Source organism: Aythya marila (assembly GCF_965140915.1).
Source record: "Aythya marila genome assembly, chromosome: 24".
NCBI lineage: Eukaryota > Metazoa > Chordata > Aves > Anseriformes > Anatidae > Aythya > Aythya marila.
In genome coordinates, this window is record NC_139065.1 from 4,520,400 (window position 1) to 4,530,362 (window position 9,963).

A 9,963-nucleotide genomic window follows, 5' to 3' on the forward strand; every position below is an offset into this window, starting at 1 on the left:
TGTGGGACGCGGGGTGGGGGAACGGGGGGAGGGAGAGGGGGGAGGAGGTGGTGGGGGAGAGGATCCTGAGGGGAAAAGCCAAGAGGGACAGGAAAAGGGGAGTGAGAAGAGAAAGTGAAGTGAAACAAGAAGGGGAAAATGAAGCGAAGTGAAGTGAAGCGAAGCGAAGCAGAGCAAGGAGGGAAAGCGAAGTGGAGCGAGGAGAGAAAGCGGAGCAGGATCCCCTGAGGGGGGGTTCCCAGCATTTTGGGTGCTCCTTTCGGAGCCAGGTTGGGGCAGCCCGGCCACCCCTCACCCTCAGCACCACGCCAGGTTTTTGGGGGATTTGTATCTCAATGAAGCCGGTAGAGAAAGAATAAAAAGTCAGTAGTTTCCAAGGGATAACACAGAACTGCATTTGCCTCAACAAAAAGCATCCGGGCGTCGCTTGAGCAGGGGACGAGCCAACATTTGTACCCTTCAGACGCCAGCGCAGACATCCCTCCCTCCAAATCCCTGCAGAGAGCTCCCTGCTTCTGCCTCTGCTTGAGGACAAACCCGCACCCAGATGGTTCTTCCTGGGGGAAAGGCACAGCCCTGTGCTGGGGCAGGGCAATGGGGGCACCAGGCCATGGTCAAGAAGCCCTCCCTCCTCACAGAAGGCTCCCAGCTTGGGCCAACGCTTCTCTATCCCTGCATCTTTTCCACATCTCAAGGGGCACTGCCTCAGCCTGCAGCAGCACGCAAACAGGCAATTTGGGTCCTGAGATATGTACTAAAACCAGGCTCCACGCCAGTTTGAGAGCAGTTATTTTGCAGTTATTCTCCAGTTGTTTTCCCATCAGATCAGGCGTGAGGAGCAGCAGGTGAAGGGCCAAGCAGGCAGCGTGCTCCCCGCTTTGCTCTGATGCACAGCCACCCGTCTTTGCCTCGCCCTAAGATTCCCATCCACTGGCAGGGAAAAATAAAAAACACAAAGAACTAAGCAGCGCTTCACTGTCGAACACCGCACATGCCAAAACATGCAGCCTTGGGTTTTCTAGACACATGCCGGTGAGAGGTTAGATGTGTTAGCACAAAGTCTCCTGTGCACGTTTCAACTAGTTGCCTTCCTACAAACTTGACTCCCGCTCGAGACGTGGGTACAGGCCAAAGCACTGCTCAGCCAGGTACGTTTTTGTTTGGGAAGTACCACCATTCCCAAGCACATGAGAAAGTGTAACTGAGATCACTGCTAAGCCCGAGCAGCTCCAGCTACGATTAACGCTGATTCTATGAAGGCAAATTCTGTATTTTTACCAGCTCATCTCTCCTTGAGCTGGTCCCATTTCACATAGGCAAATGACTTCCACCAAGTGACAGGAGATTTATACTCAAGAGCAAGATGGGAAACACAAACACAACCTTGACTTTTGCCACAACACAAACTTGACTTTTTGATGGGAGAAAGGGGCTCCGTACGCATTTTCTGGGGTCCTCTTAAAATTTGGCTCAGAGTATCGTTTAGGGCTGTTTAGAAAGAGCGAAGACAAAAGTTTCCAGTTGCATGTGCAGTTACATAAATGCTCACCAGGGGGGTTCACATGTACTCAAAGGCTTCCGTTGAGAGCATGTTTTGATGGGAGAGTGTCGCCGTATGCATTTTTTAGGGTTCCACCTGGGGTTCATCTCAGTGTTCCGGTTAGGGTTACGTTTAGGGTTGTTTGGAAAGAGCAAAGACACAGTATGGGAGCTCAGTTTGGAAGCCTGTGGAATCTGCTAGACACAGAAATAGCTAGTAGAAAAATGCAAGATAAGGTAGAAGACAAGTAGCACAAGGTTGAAGAAGAAGTAACAATCGAGGAGTTGAGAAAACAACCAGCACGAGCGGTCCGCATGACAACAAATCAATGAGCAGAATAAGAGCGTGATAGTCGTGTGAACACTACTAGTGTGAGCACCAATGAGTGAGCTCTCCTGGTAGCATAACTGGCACATGCAGAGATGCTAAGGGTAGAAATGCAAGAATGTATACTCAATAAATGCTTCAGTTGCACACCAACCTGGAGTTGTGTGATAAATTCCCTTCAAATGGTGATCCCGACGTGATGGGTGATTCGGGACGAGCAATGCAGGCATAGCGACCGCAGGGAACCCTGCTGAATGAATTGAGCTGACAGCAGGACTGCAGCTTCCACCCCGGGACCACACCTAACCCCAGGTGAGCACAGTGGGCAGAAGTATGGGGGCGAAGCTATCGGCTGAGGAGGAGGCGATAGTGAAATTGTTGAGCAAACTCTTAGAGAAAAGAGGGATAAAGTATGATCCATATAAACTGAAACTACTGCTAAAGTTTTTGAAAAAAAAAATAGCACCCCATCGACTATTGGTGGTGTTTGATGTAGGCAGAAGCAAGCCCTAGCCCATTTCCTCCACCTTTGTCACCATCGGCGCCCCTGATAGGGGATGTTTCTATGCCCCCCATCTCTCCCCAAAGCGATACCTCTCGATCAAGTAAAGATTTTGACCCTTGCAAGTGTTGGGATGATATATGCCGAGAGGCATTGAGAGATGGGGACCCGATAGGCACAGCCTTTCCAGTAACAGTACGGAATAATGGGCCAAGTGAGTATAATGCTTTTAAGTGGAACTTGATAAAGGAACTGAGAAAAACAGTCACGACCTACGTGTTGCATGCACCTTTCACCCAATCATTATTAGAAAATGTGACGACAGGTCAGTTGCTGGTTCCGTATGATTGTCGCCAAATAGCCGCTCTGATCCTCACCCCGACTCAAAAACTGTTATGGGAACAGAAATGGAGAGAGCTGTGTGAGACAGCGGCACTGCAGAATTTAGGAAGAACATGAGGCGACCCTCATGGGTGCAGGGCTTCCTCAGCTCATGGGGACGGAGCTGTTAACAGACCCACGATGACAAGCTCGGCTCAACGATGCCATCTTGCGCCAGTCAGCCCAACCAGCATTACAAACCCTGCTGAAACTGCCAGAAGCAAGAAGGAGCCAGCCTTCTTTTACTGGCATACGACAAGGAGTCAATGAACCCTATATGCAATTTATAGACAGACGGAGGGATTCGCTGGACCAGCAAATAGATGATCATGAAGCTAAAGAAGCTCTCATGTTGAAACTGGCGATTGAAAATGCTAACGCAGGTTGTAAAAAGATTCTGCAATCCATGCCTAATGGGACATTCTTGGTACAAATGATAGAGGCTTGCAATCGCCTGGGGTCTGTTGAACACCATACGAGTATGAGCGAGCTTGCCTGGTAGCATAACTGGCACGTGCAGAGATGCTAAGGGTAGAAATGCAGGAATGGATACTCAATAAATGCTTCAGTTGCACACCAGCCTGGCGTTGTGTGATAAATTCCCTTCAAAACAGAGTCTGGTTGCATGTGGAGTTGCATAAAGGCTCCCCTGGGGAGATCAGGTGTTCTCAAAGGCTTCCACTGGGAGCATTTTTGGGGTTATGGTTAGGGTTAGGGTTAGGATTAGGGGTTAGCGTTAGGATTAGGGGTTAGCATTAGGGTTAGTGTTAGGGTTAGCGTTAGGATTAGGTTTAGGGTTAGGTTTAGGGTTAGGTTTAGGGTTAGGTTCAGGGTTAGGGTTAGCCTGGGCTGCCCCAGGGGCTCTCGTGCCACCAGCATCAGCCTTGATTTCTCATCCAGGGCTGAAATACCCGCGGCTCCATCCTCTGCTACCTGTCCGTCCCATGTCTCCTGCAGCTGGGGACCCACCTTTGTCCTGACAATATAAGAAAAGAACCTAAAAACCTTGCATTTTTGTTTGTTTGTTTGTTTTTTCCCTCCAGATCCAAGCATTTGTGGCTTCCAGCCACAGCGAGCTGGATCCCCTGGCACCACCAGCTGTGCTCCGGGTGCTCCCATGGCCACGTGGGTGCAGCGAGTCCGAGGGGACTGGGGGTGCCTGCAGGGCACCCTGACATCCTGAGGCCATAAAACAGCTCACAGGGCAGCTTTTGGGAGCAGGCAGGCCCACGGACTGCGCCTTCTCTGCATTGCTGCCCTCTGCCTGCACCAGCACACCCTCGGCGAGCCGGGAGAGCAAAGCTGCTGCTGCCAGCACGGGGCTCGGCTCCTGCAGGGACTCGGGGACCTCCTCTGGGAGCAGGTCGCTGCGTTTCAGGGCACCACCAGCCCGGCTCAGGTGCTGGCACCCCAGTGCCAAAGTGCCGGATCGAGGACTGGAATATAGGGAGTTGGTTTTTCTTGCATGTGCTCTTTTATCTCGCTTGGTCTGGGCTGTCTGGATGCAGGTCCTGCCTGTAGGATGTGCCCTACAAGACGGGAGTGTCTCAGTGGGATTTGGGGCACGGAGGGGAGCCTCCTGGGCTCCAGGCTGTGCCCAGCACCTCTGGGCCTGGCCCTGGCCACTGCTGCCAAGAGCCTGGCTCCGTCCCCTCGTCCCCTCCCTGCAGGAACGTGCAGGCCTTGGGGAGCTGCCCCTGAGCCTCCTCTTCTCCAGGCTGAGCAGCTCCAGCTCTCTGAGTTGTTCCTCTGAGCAAAAATGCTCCTCCAGCACCTTCGTGGCCTTTCAGTGGGCTCCCTCCTGTGCCCATGTCCCTGCTGTACTGGGGAGCCCAGAACTGGACCCAGCACCCCAGGTGCAGCCTCACCAGTGCTGACCTCCCCACACCCTAAAAGAGAACAAGAAAACAGCATGGAAAGGTGCGGAAAACACGGCTTTTTAGTTAAAAATAAATAAATAAATCCAACAAACCCTGGCTTTAAGGTTCGACCGAGAAAAGAGGAAGAGGCCACTGGGGTGAGCTGTGCAAACATCTGCGTGGAGGAGAGGTGCCTCCTGGCCAGCAGGAGCAGCTGGGAGCTGGAGGATCCCTGCTTTTGGCTCAGCTTCACCCCACGGCACCGCACTTTGGGATGAGCCCAGCTCAGGGCCAGGACAACGCAACAGAGGCGGCATCTGCTGGACTCGCTGCGCCCATTTCTGCACCGCACGTTGGCTGCTGGGAGGATATTTTTAACTGCCCCTGGTTTACTCTCTCCTCTCGTAGCTGTTATCACAGGCTGGGAGAGGATCTGTGAGCTCTTTGTGAAAAGCTCGCTGCCGATCCCAGGCCAGATAAAGCCGTGGAAAGCCAGTGCTGCTCCCCCCCAAGCCCAGCGGCGCGTGGGCGCGGGGCTGTCTCGCAGCAAAAAATGGAAGTGACTGCTTTCTAACCGCTTCCTTTATTTCTGGGTCTCTCTCTCCCTCCTGCCCCTCCTGACAACTTCGTTTCCTGTTATTGATAACGGCCCCAGCACCCAGAGAGAGGTCACCACGCTCCGTGCCCTCCCCCAGCAGCAGAAACCCACAGCCCGGGGCAGGAGGAGCAGCGTGGGGAGCAGCCCCCGGCTGGGCTCGTGCCGAGGTCCCCGAGGGGTGCAGGTGGCCAGATCTAAACTTTCCTGGAATTTTAGGTTGCTCTGTGCCTTCCTGCAAGGGGCACTGCTTTGTCCCACGTGCTCTGGGGATGGAGAGTCACGTTTTGTTGGTGTTTTTTTTTTTCTTGCTTTGGGAGTTTTCTTCCTTCCCACGCACCTCGCGGTGTTTTGCAGGCTGCTGCTACGGGCTAAAGCCTCCCGAGGAGATGTGTGGGCACCGTGGCCTCGGGCAAGCTGCTGTTGGTTGCCTCTGGGCCAAGTCTCAATGGGGGAAACTGAGGCACGGGAAGGCTGCCAGGCCACCTCTCCAAAATCACTGGGAGGCAACGGGAGGAGCGCAGCCCGAGCTCATGCACCAGGCACAAGCCCAAGGACACGGGGATGAGCACGGTGCTGCTGCAAGCGCTGGGGCTGGGCCCCCCCTGGGTCCCCCCCACCTTGTGGCTCTGTGTTTTGGGTGACCGAGCAGCCCCGTGGCTCTTGCTGTGCCCCTCTGGGTGTTGCTGTGTAAGGAGCCGACGTCTCAGCACCTCGGGGACCTGGCCCCCCAGGCTGGCTGGGATCCCCTCTCCCCTCACCACAACCCCCTGTGCATAAAGCTAAAAAGAGCGGTGAGAGCTCGGGGAGGGGAGTAAAGCACGCTGCTGTGAGGCTCCTTCACACCAGGAGGGCACCTTCCTGGGGGCTGCTCCTGTGCCCACGCAGCCCCCAGTGGCACCGGCTCTGGGTCTGCTTGGGCTCGCGGTCTGCCAGCTTTGCCTCTGCCTGGATGAGCTGGAGCCAAGCTCAGCTCGTTCACAGGAGATGTAGGACAGCAGCTAACTCCACAAACAGAAAGTGGCTCTGCTCAGCAGTCATTCAGAGAAAAAAAAACGGCTAGGCAATCAATCCAGGTGACAAACCATCTTCCTTCTCCTTGAGGAGACGCAGCAGGCAGGGGCTGGCAAGTCCAGCAGCAGATGCCTTGAAAAACAAAAAACAAAAAACAAAAAAAACGGAGCAGCGACAGCTGAAGTGCTTCCAGCAGGAGCCGGGCAGCGGCAGGAGCAAACTCTGCACCGGCTGGCAGCGGAGCAAGGTCGTGTCCGCACCTCCAGCCCTCCATCCCCGGGAGCAGCTCCCTGGCGGGGGGATGCTGAGGGTCCCGGGCAGGGTTTGGGGCAGCTCCGTGCCCCCCAGCCCCACCGGCAGCGAGAGGTTGGCACGCCGCGGTGCTGGGTGCCCGGGGCTGTCCTTGGGAACGCGCTCAGGCAGAGGGAGCTGGAGCAGAGGGATTTTTTATTTATTTATTTTTTTTCTCCAGGAAAAGCGAGCTGCAGAGGTGCTTCGGTCGGCTGCCGGGTGCTGGCCATCCCCGGGGCAGGGGGTACGTGATGCTGAGCCCCCCGATGCTGGGCTCTGAGCGGGCTGTTTGCAGCTCCCGTGCTGGCGCTGCGGGGTGCTGGGGCTGATCGCGCAGCCCTTCTCCTCGCCCCTGCTGGGAGCTGATCAGCCGCTGCTCTCGGAGTCTGCTCCCAGGAGGCCGCTTCACCTTCAAGCCCTGTTTAGCCCTGTTTAGGCGGCGAAGGAGGTGGGCAAATTTCCAGAGCCCTGCAGGACATCCTGAGCTCCCCGCAGCGTCAGCAGGAGCAGGACCAGCCCTGCCCGGGCTCTGGACCCGAAGATGCTGGAGGCGCGGTGAGATGAGCCCCTGGTGCGGTAGGACAGCGCTGGGGGGGGGCACCAGATGAATTTTGGTGCTGGTGCTGTGCCTGCTCAGGTGGTTTTGGGGTCACGCTGCTGCTTGGGGTGTGGGAGGAGAGGTGCTGGGGTGTGCGGGTCGGGGTGGGGAGGCTGGGGGAGGTTTGTGCTGGGGTTTGGAGGGCAGGAAGGGGAGCGAGGACTGGCTGGGCTCTTTGGGGGAGAACGACCCCCAGCCCGAAGCTGGGAGCTGCTCTTTTTATGGTGGATGAGGATGGGGCCAGAGGATGCTCAGGGTGCAAAATGACCCCATGGGAGCGGAGTTTGAACATGCAAGTGAAGTCAGCAAGTGCCACTCAGGGATAAATCTGGGCATCCCTTCCCGAAGCGCCAGCTCTGGAGATCTCCCATTTCCTGCTGGGCGTGCTGAAAATAAAACCACTGCCATACAGCCCCTTGGAGGTCTGCCACGGACCTCTCCCTTCCCTAACCCCCAGCTCATGACCGAAATCCTTTGGCACGGGTGTGCACAGACAGGGGACACGCAGGGTCCCATGCCTGGCACGCTGAGCACCCCGGACCCCTTGGGTCTGCACCTCCATCACCGGTCCCCATCACTGGTCCCCATCTCCTGTCCTCCATCACCAGTCCCAGGGAAGAAGCAGGATGGGCTCCCCATCACCAGATGGGAAGCAACAGGGCTGTGACCCTGTGTTGCCCCCCCCAGACCCATTTCCTTCGGCACCGCTCCCTCTTGGCCCCTTGCCAGCTTTGCCCTCTGGGGACATCGCTTCCTGCGGCGGAGGAGGCCGTGCTGCCTCCCCGTCCTACCCTGAGCAAACAGACCCTGGGCCGGGGTCTTCCTCCATCCCAGAGTCCCTCGTCCCTCGACACCAGCCCCCAGAAACCCCCTTTTGAGGGTCCCAGTGGCCGTCCCATGCTCCATACCCGCATGCCCTGTGCGTAGCTGGGGGTGCAAGGTGGGGCGAGCACAGCTAAAAGGAACGTGCGGCCCTTCACTCGCACTGCCAGCACTGCTCCTGCCTCATTTTCCACCAGAATCTTTTATTTTCTGCTCTGGGTCTCCACGGGGCCACGGACACCCGTGCTCTGTGTCCCCCCACTTGTCCTGTCTCAGCCTGCCGGTGCTCCAGCAGAGGGGAGAACGTGGCTGGACACCCCCCGGGCTGTGGGGTCCCTTCGTGCACCACCAGCTGCTCTGTGCAAGGGGCTGGGAGGTGCACATTTTTCTGCCCCTGGGTTTCTGGGTCTTGGCACATCCCTGCACCACCTGGAGGCACAGGACGTGCCTTGGGATCTCCATTTCGAAATCCTTTAAAATTACGACCTTTTATCACACGTGGCCACAGATCCTCCTGCCCATTTGACCCCACACGCTGTATTCCCATACGGCGTGTGGGGTCAAATGCTGCCTGAACCCAGGTGCTGGGAACATCAAAACTAGATTTCCTGGGGCAAGGAGGGATCGCTAAAACTGACAGCACACGGGGAGTTCTTGGCCTCCACAGCAGATTCTTTCCACACCACTTGTTTTTGGATAAGGACGCATTTTGGTGAAAGGCTCCCATCCCCTTATGGGAAGAAGGTTTAAAATCCGGGAGGGATTTGGGGGCCAGGGAAAGGCAGGAGGGGCAGCCCCAGGGGTTTGCCTCTTGGCTGCCTCCCCAGGGACCCCTTGAGCTCAAAGGCACCTTGATGGCAGGGGTGTTAACCACACTCAGGGGGCAGATACAGTCCTGACAGCCTTCCTAGGAAGGAATCCTCTGCCTGATAGGTCAGGGAAGAGCTCTGTTTCCTCTGGTCCCTACTGAAGGCGTGCTTATGCAGCCTCCTGTTAATACTGAGCTGTGGGTCGTCTTAGGAAAGCTTCTTAGTCGAAAGACAGGGGGTGGGAGGGAAAGGCAGTGCTGGAGCTTGTCTGGTGATGGTGGGGCCATCTCTGAACCCCTCCAGCCAGGTTCCTGCATCCCACACGGGGCAGGAAGCGACTCCTCGGGCCTGACGCAGGATCCAGCCCCGGCCTGCTGGGCTCCTGGGTCCTGCTCACAAGACCCTTGGTGGCCCTGTCTGCAGGGCAGGCTGTGCTGCTGGCCAGGCAAGCAACGAAGGCATTTGGGCCACCGTGCCCGGAGCAATTGGTGGGGAGCAGCGGGGGCCGCTGCAGCGGGGTGGGGGCAGAAGAGGAAGGAAACGGGCCGAGCAGCGCCTGTGCGCGCGGCCTGGGCCACGACAAACAGGAAGAGTGGCAGGGCTGCGGCGGGAGGCAGCGAGCGCCTGAGGGCATCGCAGGAAGGATGTGCAGCGGCCCGAGGGCAGGCAGAGCTGTCCTACCTGAGCCCGACCCTCCTGGGACCTGCCTGCCCCCGTTCCTTGCCCCCCGCTGGGGTGGTCCCAGCTGTAGGGGGGTGAGGGTGGCACCCCCGGGTGGGTCCTGGCCACGTCACCCCACGGCTGGGCACGGCGGGTGCGAGGTGCTGCGCCCTGGCTGGGAAGGGCAGCGGGTGAGGGGATGCAGGCAGTGTGGCATGGGTAGGGGACCCGTCCTCGGTCCCCACAGGGTGGCACGTGGCAGTGCCACCATGCCACGGGAAGCCACGCTCAAAACACTGCCAGCATCCCCGTCCCCATGGCCAGGCTCCCACCCGTCTCTCCGTGTCCCCGCAGCCGGCCCAGGCCGTGGCTGGGCGCAGAGGGCACCGCGCGCCCCACGGGCCTTGGAGGAGACACCCCTGGGTGCACCCCAGGATTTTTTTGGGGGGGAAAGGCTGCACCCACGGGCACACGACGGGGGTTCGCCGGTGGGGAGCGGGGCTGGGGCTGCAGGCAGCCCGGCGGAGCCGAGCTGCGGCGATGTGGCCGGTATGTGTGTGGGCGG